The 10,341-nt window shown below is 49.3% G+C and overlaps 1 non-coding gene across 1 annotated transcript; it reads left to right on the top strand.

Moving 5' to 3' along the window:
• Positions 1–255: 255 nt before the first annotated feature.
• Trnac-gca (transfer RNA cysteine (anticodon GCA)) lies at positions 256–327 on the top strand. The gene has a single exon. It is a non-coding gene; the product is annotated as a tRNA-Cys (tRNA).
• Positions 328–10,341: the final 10,014 nt, after the last annotated feature.

The following is a 10,341-nucleotide window of genomic DNA, read 5'->3' as shown; positions in this document are numbered from 1 at the left end:
ACTGGCCTGGCCTGCACTCACTGCCCTGCGGCTTGGGGGGCCGGGGCACCCGAGACGGCGCTTCAGGCTCCCCCGGAAGGCCGGGGAGGCCCTGCTAGGCCGGCGGCCCTCGGGCTGCGAGCAGAAGATGGCGGCGGGTTATCAGCGCCCGGCTTCCGGCTTCCGGGGCCGCGGGGCCCTGGGGCGGGGGAGCCCTCGGGCCGCGAAGGTGAGCGCTTAGAGATAAAGAGATGAGAGCCCCCCTGTAAATGCAGTGGGGGTATAGCTCAGGGGTAGAGCATTTGGCTGCAGATCAAGAGGTCCCCGGTTCAAATCTAGGTGCCCCCTGTTTGTGTTTTCTTTCATTTACACGTTTTGAAGATGTTTATTTTCCAGTTTATTTATTATGCCATATTTGTGGACCTATGAAAAAGCTCTACTCTGTTTTCAAAGACAGGGAGACATTATGACTGATGGGAAGTTTTCAACTCCATACGGTTTTGTGGGATGCAGGTGGCTCATGCCTGTGATCCTAGCTTCTCAGGATGCTGAGCAGATTAGGAGATCTGAAGATTGGGGTTTGAAGCCAGCCCTGTCAGACAAGTCTGAGTCTTACCTCCATTAACCACAAGAAAAAAGCTAGAAGTGGAGGTGTGGCTCAAGAGGTAGAGCACCTACTTGGAAAGAAGACACAGAGCATGGGGCTGAGAAGGTGGCTCAGTGGTAGAGTGCTTGCCTAGCATGCATGAGGCCCTGGGTTTGATTCCTCAGTACTACATAAACAGGAAAAGCCAGAAGTGGTGCTGTGGCTAGAGGTAGAGTGCTAGCTAGCCTTGAGCAAAAGAAGCTTGGGGACAGTGCCCAGGCCCTGAGTTCAGTCCCCAGGACTGGCAATAAATAAATAAAATTTAAATTTAAATTTAAATTTAAATAATGGAAGTGGCCCTGTGGCTCAAGTGGTAGAGCACTCACCTTGAGCTGAAGAGCACAGGGGCAGTGCTCAGGCCCAGAGTTCAAGCCCTACGACCGACCCCCCCCCAAAAAAAAAACCAAAACAATAAATTTAAGTAAAAAGTTTAAATTAATTATATTACTGCTACCCAAGCAGAGTTCTGCCTTCCATGTTAAACTTTCTTTCTTTCTTTTCTTTCTTTCTTTCTTTTTCTTTCGTCACTGTCCCTGGGCACTGTCCCTCAGCTCTTCAGCTCAAGGCGAGCACTCTACCACTTGAGCCACAACACCATTTCTGGTTTTCTGGTGGTTTACTGGACATAAGAGTCTCATAGACTTTCCTGCTGGGGCTGGCTTTGAACCACAATCCTCAGATCTCAAGCCTCCCGAGTAGCTAGGATTACAGGCGTGAGCCACCGGCACCTGGCCAGTGTTAAACTTTAAATAAATCTAAGTGCAGCCACATTCACGTTAATGTCAAGTGTTGCACTTTCAATAAAATGAGCTTCTAAAGGCTTTGCTTTGATCCCATGAATTAGATTGCAGGATGATAGGCCTGAAAGCAGGGGTTTGTAGTTCCCACCGTACAGCTCAGTATTCCCCACGTTGACCTTTGCTACAGAATGACCAGAAGGAGAAATCTCACAGAGGACGACCGGCTGCTTCCGCTCCTGCGGCCAGGAGGTTAAACTCTGCAGCAGAAACGAGCCCTTGGGTCCCTGCCCTGAGCCCTGACCGCGCCCCTAGTGCCCAGGCAGCACAGAGACTCTTTCAGAAGGAGGCCAGAGTAGCCTGCATGGTCCCCTCTGTCCTAGAGATTTTCTATTCATATTTCAAAACCAATCTTGATGTTGCTAATGCAGTCCTGTGGCTGGCATGGCCGCCATAATCAAGAGCTGCTGCCGCCACTGTCCTGGAGGCTTTCCCTGTGCTGTGACTGTCCCCACGCAGTGCTTTAACTCAGGGACAGAAGCGGGTTGAACCCAGAGAAGCGCACAGTGGGAGGGAGGAGGACCGTGGGGCAATGGCGTTGGAGCCATAGGGTTGTCATAGACAAGCAGCAGAAGTTTCATCCAAATGGCTACTCATTGAATGTCAATAGATTTGTGATTTCATTTGTGTTGAATTCTAAAAATTATTTGCCTTTGTATTATATGAAGGCTTCATTATATATTATTACTATATTATTATTATTATTATTATTATTATTATTATTATTATTATTATTATATAAGGCTTCATTCTTTCTGTCTACCAGGGCTTGAATTCAGGGTCTCATGACTGGTCCTCCACCACCTGAGCCATGTTTCCAGTCCAGCTTTTTTGCCGGATAACTGGAAGTAGAGTCTCTCACACTTTTCTGCACAGACTTTCAGCCTCTCAAGTGGTTACAAGAGCGAGCCACCAGCTTCTATCAGTATACATCATTCCTATTGCAGTCTGTGTGTACACTGTGTATCAATGCAAGCACCATTGTAGATTAAAATAAAATTACCTCTGCAAGATGAGCTGGGTGGTAGAGATTAGATGCAGTTAAGTTTTCTGTGTGCCGTTTTGTGCATTTTCCATTCTGAGCCAAGTGAAAGTCTTGATTCAATGCCGGTTAATTCACACATTTAGAAAATCTCAATTCTAGCTTCCAGCAGCCACGGTTGAGTCCTCTCAAGGCGCGGGGCTAGAGGAGTCCTTCCTACTTCTCTGGGCCACCCTGTCATGTGTAGGAGGAGCCTGAGGCTGCCAGGGTATGATATCAAAGCACAAAGCTCTTGAGTTCATCCCAAAGATCAGCGGAGTCCAGACCGAATGACTAGGTGGCTGTTAATCTCTTGATTCTGTCCATTAATTTGCTGTGATTTTGAGTAAGTGGTTTCATTCCCCTGTTTCACTATACTACCACAATTTTTTAAGTTGTATATATACATATGTATATGTGTGTCTTAGATATTACATATATATAAATTAAAACAGTTTATTTGCGGCTGGGAAGGTGGCTCAGTGGTAGAGTGCTTGCCTTGCATGCATGAGGCCCCGGGTTTGATTCCTCAGTACCACACACTCAGAAAAAGGCAGAAGTGGTGCTGTGGCTCAAGTGGTAGCAAGCCTTGACCAAAAGAAGTTTAGGGACAGTGCCCAGGCCCTGAGTTCAAGCCCCAGGAAGGAGGGGAAAAAAGGAAAAAAAAAAACAAAAACAAAAACCAACAACCAAAAACCAGTTTCTCTGGTGTATTAGAAGTGTTGTAGTGGCACTGGTCATTGTGATTGCTCCAGGCATTTTGGGTGTGGCACCGGAAGTAAGGAGCTGGTTTCCTCTAGTCTTGAGTGTAGTTCATGGGTAGAGCATCTAACTGCAGATCGGGAGGTCCTTTTCACAAGCAGAATTGCCAGCAAATTTCATCACATGTAAAACAGGTAGAAAAAGCAAGTACAGCAGGTATGGTGTGACCTGTCATCTATGGAGAAGGAGGAAAGAATATGCATTCTAACTCAAGTGTATAGTTTATCTGGGGGAGTCAGCAAAGGAAACTGATCACATGGGTTTTGGGAGTTTGATAAATTCTGGGAAGAATTTTCACTGTCTGCAGTCACATGTGAGCTTCGTGAATTTGGCATCCATGTTTAAACGAAACAATTTAAATTTTAGAAATAAATCTGAATTAGGCCTCGTAACCAAGGCAGTTAAATTCACCTGAAGAGTATCCTTTTGTGCATATGAAGTTTTCCATAAGAATAAGCTTGCCTGGTGCTCGTGGCCCATGCCTGCAATCCTAGCTACTCTGAAGGCTGACATCTAAGGATCAGGGTTCAAAACCAGCTGAGTAGACAAATCTGAGACTCTTCTCTCCAAGCCAGAAGTGGCTCAAGTAGTGCAAAAAAAAAAGGCAAAAGCTTAGAGTGGGAAGCCCTGAGTTCAAGCCCCGGTGCAGGCTCAGAGGAAGAAAGAAAAAAAGCTGTTTAAGTCCCTTCCTCATAGATAGATACACTTAAATAACAGACGGGAACTATGCTCTTAAAAATGCTAATTCCAGGGCTGGGAAGGTGGCTCAGTGGTAGAGCGCTTGCCTTGCATGCTCGAGGCCCTGGGTTCGATTCCTCAGCACCACATAAGTAAAAAAAGAAAAAAGCCGGAAGTGGTGCTCTGGCTCAAGTGGTAGAGCGCTAGCCTTGAGCTGAAGAGCTGAGTGACAGCGCCCAGGCCCAGAGTTCAGGCCCCACGACTGGACCAAAAAAAAAAAAAAAATGCTAATTCATTTGAGGATCTGACAGAGTCTTGGATCACACGAGGATAAACTTAGTATGTAAGGAAATTGCTTTCCTTATTTCTTTTAGCCATGGTTGCTGACTTGATCCACTGGGAACAAAGGGCTGGGAACAAATACCAAGATGGCAGTGCTCACTGCTAATCTTCTGTTCAGCCTGGTGGGCTGCTGTCCACAGCGCACTGGAGGCTCCTGCCTGTAATCCTAGTTACTCAGGAGGCTGAGATCTGAGGATCGCTATGCCAAGCCAGCCTGGGAAGAAAACTGAGACTCTCATCTCTATTTGACCAGCAAAACGTTGCAAGTGGAGATATATGTGGCTCAAGTGAGAGTACCAGCCTTGAGTGAAAAAGCTAAAGGATATGAGTTCAAATCCGATACTTGCACATACAGAAAAAAATATTTCAGCCAGGAGTCGGTGGCTCATACCTGTAAATCCTAGCTACTCAGGAGGCTGAGATCTGAGGCTCATGATTCAAAGCCAGCCCAGGCAGGAAAGTCCATGAGACTTTTTTTTTTGGGGGGGGGAGAGAGGGGGTCCGGTCGTGGAGCCTGAACTCTGGGCCTGGGCGCTGTCACTCAGCTCTTCAGCTCAAGGCTAGCGCTCTACCACTTGAGCCACAGCACCACTTCCGGCTTTTTTCTTTTTTCTTATGTGGTGCTGAGGAATCGAACCCAGGGCCTCAGGCATGCAAGGCAAGCGCTCTACCACTGAGCCACCTTCCCAGCCCATCCATGAGACTCTTATCTCCAATAAACCACCAGAAAACTGGAAATGGAGCTGTGGCTTAAGTGGTAGAGCACTAGCCTTGAGCTGAAGAGCTCAGGGGCAGTGCCCAGGCCCAGAGTTCAAGTCCCATTACTGACAAAAAAAGAAAAATTATTTCTCCCTCTATTTGGACATACATCACAGGTCAGAACCAAGATGCTAGCCCTGTTCTGCTGGGGGTGAAGAGAGCTGCTACTGAAGTTCCTAGTTTGGAGGAGGGGGGTTGATTTTGGCCTCTGGAGAGGGGACAATATTTTGGAACAAGAATGATTCATAATAATTTCCCACAGCCTGAGAAAATAGTCTCAAGAGCATCCAATTGTATTTGCTGTGATTGCAGCCTCACTAAGCAAACTTCTGTTGGCTAATTTGGTTTCCCAGGTAACAGGAAGGGCATAATTGCTTCGTCTGCATCCGTCTTTGGAGGCTAATTAGGGAGTTCTTGAAAGCCAGGTCAAATGCGGTCGCACGCACAGACGGAGGGGCCTGAGGCCCCCACTCACACCCGGGTCACCGCAGTGCGGCCCGCAGTGCAGGGTGTGCGCGCGCCATCCGAGGCTGCGGGCCCTCCGGAGAGGGTGGAGAGCAGAGCGGAAGTCACTCCAGCGAGGGAGGGGAGGGAGTGCCCACCTGGGGACGAGCTACTTCCGCTGTGAGCCACATTTGTGAGCGAGAGCCTGGACCCAGATGTTTTCCCTGTAGGAGTCAGCCTGGAGAAGCCTGGCTGGGGAACGCTGTTTATAATCCCGGAAGGGCCACCGGCTCGCCACGCTCTCCCATCACTTCCTTCACTCGCTCTTTCTCCTGGTCCTTGTTGGACAACGCTCCATTTGTGACCAACCCAATAACACACTCAACTTTAGGAGAAAACTCAAGCGCATGCGCGTGGCTGGAGACTAAGCAGAGAAACACGAGCCACGTACTCACCCGCCAGGACCCCCGGGGACCACCGTGAACCCCCGGAGCCAGAAAACACAGCCGGGGAGGCTCCACCAGCCGGAACTTACTTTCTTCCAGTTCTGGAAGCTAAGCAGGTGCAGTAAGTAAGTAAATAACGAAGCGATTCTGGACGGCGGTGCAGGCCGCGGGCAGAGCGCGGGCAGAGCGCAGGCCGTGGGCAGAGCGCAGGCCGTAGGCAGAGCGCAGGCCGTGGGTAGAGCGCGGGCAGAGCGCGGGCAGAGCGCAGGCCGCGGGCAGAGCGCAGGCCGTGGGTAGAGCGCGGGCAGAGCGCAGGCCGCGGGCAGAGCGCAGGCCGTGGGTAGAGCGCGGGCAGAGCGCAGGCCGCGGGCAGAGCGCAGGCCACGGGCAGAGCGCAGGCCGCGGGCAGAGCGCAGGCCGTGGGCAGAGCGCGGGCAGAGCGCGGGCAGAGCGCAGGCCGTGGGCAGAGCGCGGGCAGAGCGCAGGCCGTGGGCAGAGCGCAGGCCGTAGGCAGAGCGCAGGCCGTGGGTAGAGCGCAGGCCGTGGGCAGAGCGCAGGCCGCGGGCAGAGCGCGGGCAGAGCGCAGGCCGTGGGCAGAGCGCGGGCAGAGCGCAGGCCGTGGGCAGAGCGCAGGCCGTGGGCAGAGCGCAGGCCGCGGGCAGAGCGCGGGCAGAGCGCAGGCCGCGGGCAGAGCACAGGCCGTGGGTAGAGCGCGGGCAGAGCGCCGGCCGCGGGCAGAGCGCAGGCCGCGGGCAGCGCGGGCCCCGCTGGCGCGCATGGCCACCTTCCCGGCCTTGGTGTCGGCATGCCGGCCTCCGTGCCCTGTCCGCTCCGCTCTTCCTTTACGAACCCCAGCCCCGGGCTCGGGGGTTAGCGAAGAGCACTTGCCTGGCGGCCGGGCCGGCTTCCGTCTCATGCTCTGCAAAAAACAAAACAACCTCAGGCCTAGTGGATGAGGGCGGCCGGAAACCTCACTCCATTCCCTGCGAGCCCACACACAGGCACGGCTGGAGGCCTCGTGCTAATGAACTTCGGGAGACGTAATTCAGCCCCGAGCGCCTGGTAAGCTGTAGTGTTTTTTATTTTTGTCGGTCCTGGGGCTTGAACTCTGGGCCTGGGCGCTGTCCCTCAGCTCTTCAGCTCAAGGTGAGCGCTCTACCACTTGAGCCACAGCGCCACTTCCTGTTTTCTGGTGATTAGTTGGAGATAAGAGTCTCACAGAGCTGGACACTGGTGGCTCACGCCTGCAATCCTAGCTACTCTGGAGGCTGAGATCTGAGGATCACCTTTCAAAGCCAGCCCAAGCAGGAAAGTCTATGAGACTCTCTAATTAAACCAGATATCTGGAAGTGAAGCTGTGGCTGAAAGTGGTAGAGCACTAGTCCTGACTTCAACACCCCCCCCCCCCTAAAAAAAACTGACAAACAAAAAAGGGATTTACAGAGAAACAGAGCCAGTGGGATATGAATGGGTCTATCTACCAATCTATCTATCTATCTATCTATCTATCTATCTATCTATCTATCTATCTATCTATCTATCTATCTCTGTTTGTCTAGCTGTCTGTCTAGCATGTATCTGGCCATTTACTCATTTGTCTCTAATATCTGTCTGTGTATGAAGATTTATTTTGAGGAAGTGGTTTGTTAGATTTTGGAGGTTGGCAGGTTCCATGATCTGTGAGGTAACTTGGCCAATGATTCATTTCAGTTCTAAGTCCAAGGGCCAGCAAATGTGAGATCCAGGAAAATCCAATATTTCAATTTATGTCCAAAAAGGAGATGAGGAGGAAACCAATATCCCACACTAAGAGCAGTTAGACAGGAGAAATTTTTGTTACTTGCATTAGAGAACCAGCTTTGTCTTATTTAGGCCTTCAGCTGATTAGATGAGGCATTCCCATTAGGGAGACCCATATTCAAGAAACCCATTTAACCACTACTTTGATCCAAAAATGCACTGAGATATAACAAGAATAATGTTTAGCCAAATAGCTGGACGATCTGCGGCCCATTCACATTGACACAAAAAGTAACCATCACAGCTGGGTATGCTAGTCTACGTTGACAGAGGTGTTATGGTTGTTAACCACAGATATCAAAGATAATAAATACTCCACTGTTTTCTGGTCTCCATTGTTGGTTTCAGAAATCCGATGTCAGTCTAACATATTCCTGTGAGGTTGCTCAGGATCCCATGTTTGATACCCTGTTTTTCTTCCTCATTGTTTTGTTTTTGTTCCCTTGTTTTGAGACTAGGTCTCACTATGTAGCTCAGGCTGTCCTTGAATTCATGAGCTTTCTCTGCCTCCCAAGTACTGGGATTATAAGTATGTACCACTATACTATACCACATCTTCTGGTTGATCTTAAGATTGTCTTTGTGGGGTAGGGGGGTGGCGGGGAGGCTGGGAAGGGATGGGAAGGCTAAACAAAGGAGGAGGCTACAATGCTTGATAAGAAATGTACTCACTATCTTGCCCATGTAATTGTAACCCCTCTGTACAGTATTTTCACAATTAAAAAAAAAAAGATTGTCTTTGTGCTGGGCATTGGTGGCTCATGCCTGTCATCCTAGCTACTCGGGAGGCTGAGATCTGAGGATTAAGGTTCAAAGCCAGCCCGGGAAGGAAAGTCCATGAGACTCTTATCTCCAATAAACCACTAGAAGACCAGAAATGGCACTGTGGCTCAAGTGGTAAAGCGCTCACCTTGAGCTGAAGAGCTGAGGGACAGTGCCCAGGCCCAGAGTTCAGGCCCATGACTGGACCCCTCCCCCCCTCAAAAAAAAAAAAAGATTTGTGTCTCTAACACAACTTCCAAGTATCACTTCTCATTTCTCTGGTCTCTTCTCTTTTTTTCTTTCTTCTTTTCTTTTTTTTTTTTTTTTTTAGTCAGGGAGCTTGAACTCTGGGCTTGGGTCCTGTCCCTGCGCTCTTCAGCACCAGGCAAGCACTCTATTGCTTGAGCTACAGCACCACTTCCGGTTTTCTAGTGGTTTATTGGAAATAAGAGTCTCAGACTTTTCTGCCCAGGCTGGCTTTGAACCGTGATCCTCAGATCTCAGCCTCCTCAGTAGCTAGGATTACAGGCATGAGCCACCGGCGCCTGGCTTTCTCTGGTCTCTTCTTCTAGAACTTCTGTTAGGAGTATTTTAGAAACACAAATGCATTTTTGTTTACTTCCTAGTGGTGATGGGGACAAAGCTAGGGCTTTGAGCGTGCCAGGCAGGCACTCTGCACTACATTCCCAGCCCAGACCTGCTTCACACAGACTTCTTCCTTCCCATACCCTGTACCTTCGCTCTCACAGATCTATCGCTTTATTTCTCTATGCTTCATTCTCAGTAATTTCTTAACTTCCTAATGGCTTCTTTAGCTCATTTTCTGATGTTTCATTCATCTACCAACTAAATTCCAATTAGTGTGTGTGTGTGTGATAGAGAGAGCGAGAGAGAGATGGGGATAGAGGGGGGAGAGAGAGAGAGAGAATGTCCTGGGACTTGAACTCAGAGCCTAGGCACTGTTCTTAGCTTTATTGCTCAAGGTAAGTGCTCTACCACCTGACCCACAGCTCCACTTTTAGCTTTTTGGTGATTAATGAAGAGATAAGAGTCTCATGGACTTTCCTACCCAAGCTGGCTTAGAACTGTGATCCTCAGATCTGACTCCTGAGTAGCTAGGATTACAGGTGTGAGCCACCTGTGCCTAGCTTACTTGTTTTTAGAACTTCTGTTTGTCTCATTTTCAAATCTGACTTGCCTTTGTTATGGCAGGACTGTGGTTTGAACCTAGAGCCTTGTGCTTACTAGGCCATTCCTCTATCACTTGAGCCAGGCCTGCAGCCCCTTGCTTTAAAACATTTTAAATGTGATTTTATAATCTGTACAGTTGAATTATTTGAATTTTTATTGCTATTATAAAGGTGATGTACAATGGAGTTACAGTAGCATATGTCAGGTAAAGAGTAGGTTTCTTTTTGGACAGTATCACCCCTTCCTGCCATTGAATTTTAAATAAGCACTGAAGACAATTTAGATCTAGGAGAAAATGGTAAGGATGGCAGGGGAGTGTCTTCCTGCATTAGTCTTCCATGTTTTCTGCTAGGATATAGTACATTAGTCACAGCTAATGAAGCAGTATGGACATGTCAGTGGTAGCTGCAGTCCATGCTTCGTTCAGGGTACCATGTTTGGTTCTCATGTCTCCTTGGGCTGTTCTTGGAGGGAACAGACCCGTCTCCAGAACTGCTGATCTCTGGAGTGAACTGAACCCTGGATCTGCCTCTGTGACTGCTAGCGAGTCCTTGCGTCTCAGAGAGGACAAGGCCATATATTGTAGAACTGAGCTCTGAGGCCTCAACCGTCTGAGCAAGGGAACGTGGGGTCCTCAGCTCGCTTCCACCTGTCATGCCCAGTGCTGGATGGCACAAGTCCCATGGGTAAACCTTCATTACTGCCACTTCTGTT

This window comes from Dipodomys merriami, unplaced genomic scaffold, assembly GCF_024711535.1.
Source record: "Dipodomys merriami isolate MVZ:Mamm:240054 unplaced genomic scaffold, mDipMer1.0.p SCAF_5, whole genome shotgun sequence".
NCBI classification, from domain to species: domain Eukaryota; kingdom Metazoa; phylum Chordata; class Mammalia; order Rodentia; family Heteromyidae; genus Dipodomys; species Dipodomys merriami.
This window is presented reverse-complemented; position numbering and strand designations above follow the sequence as displayed.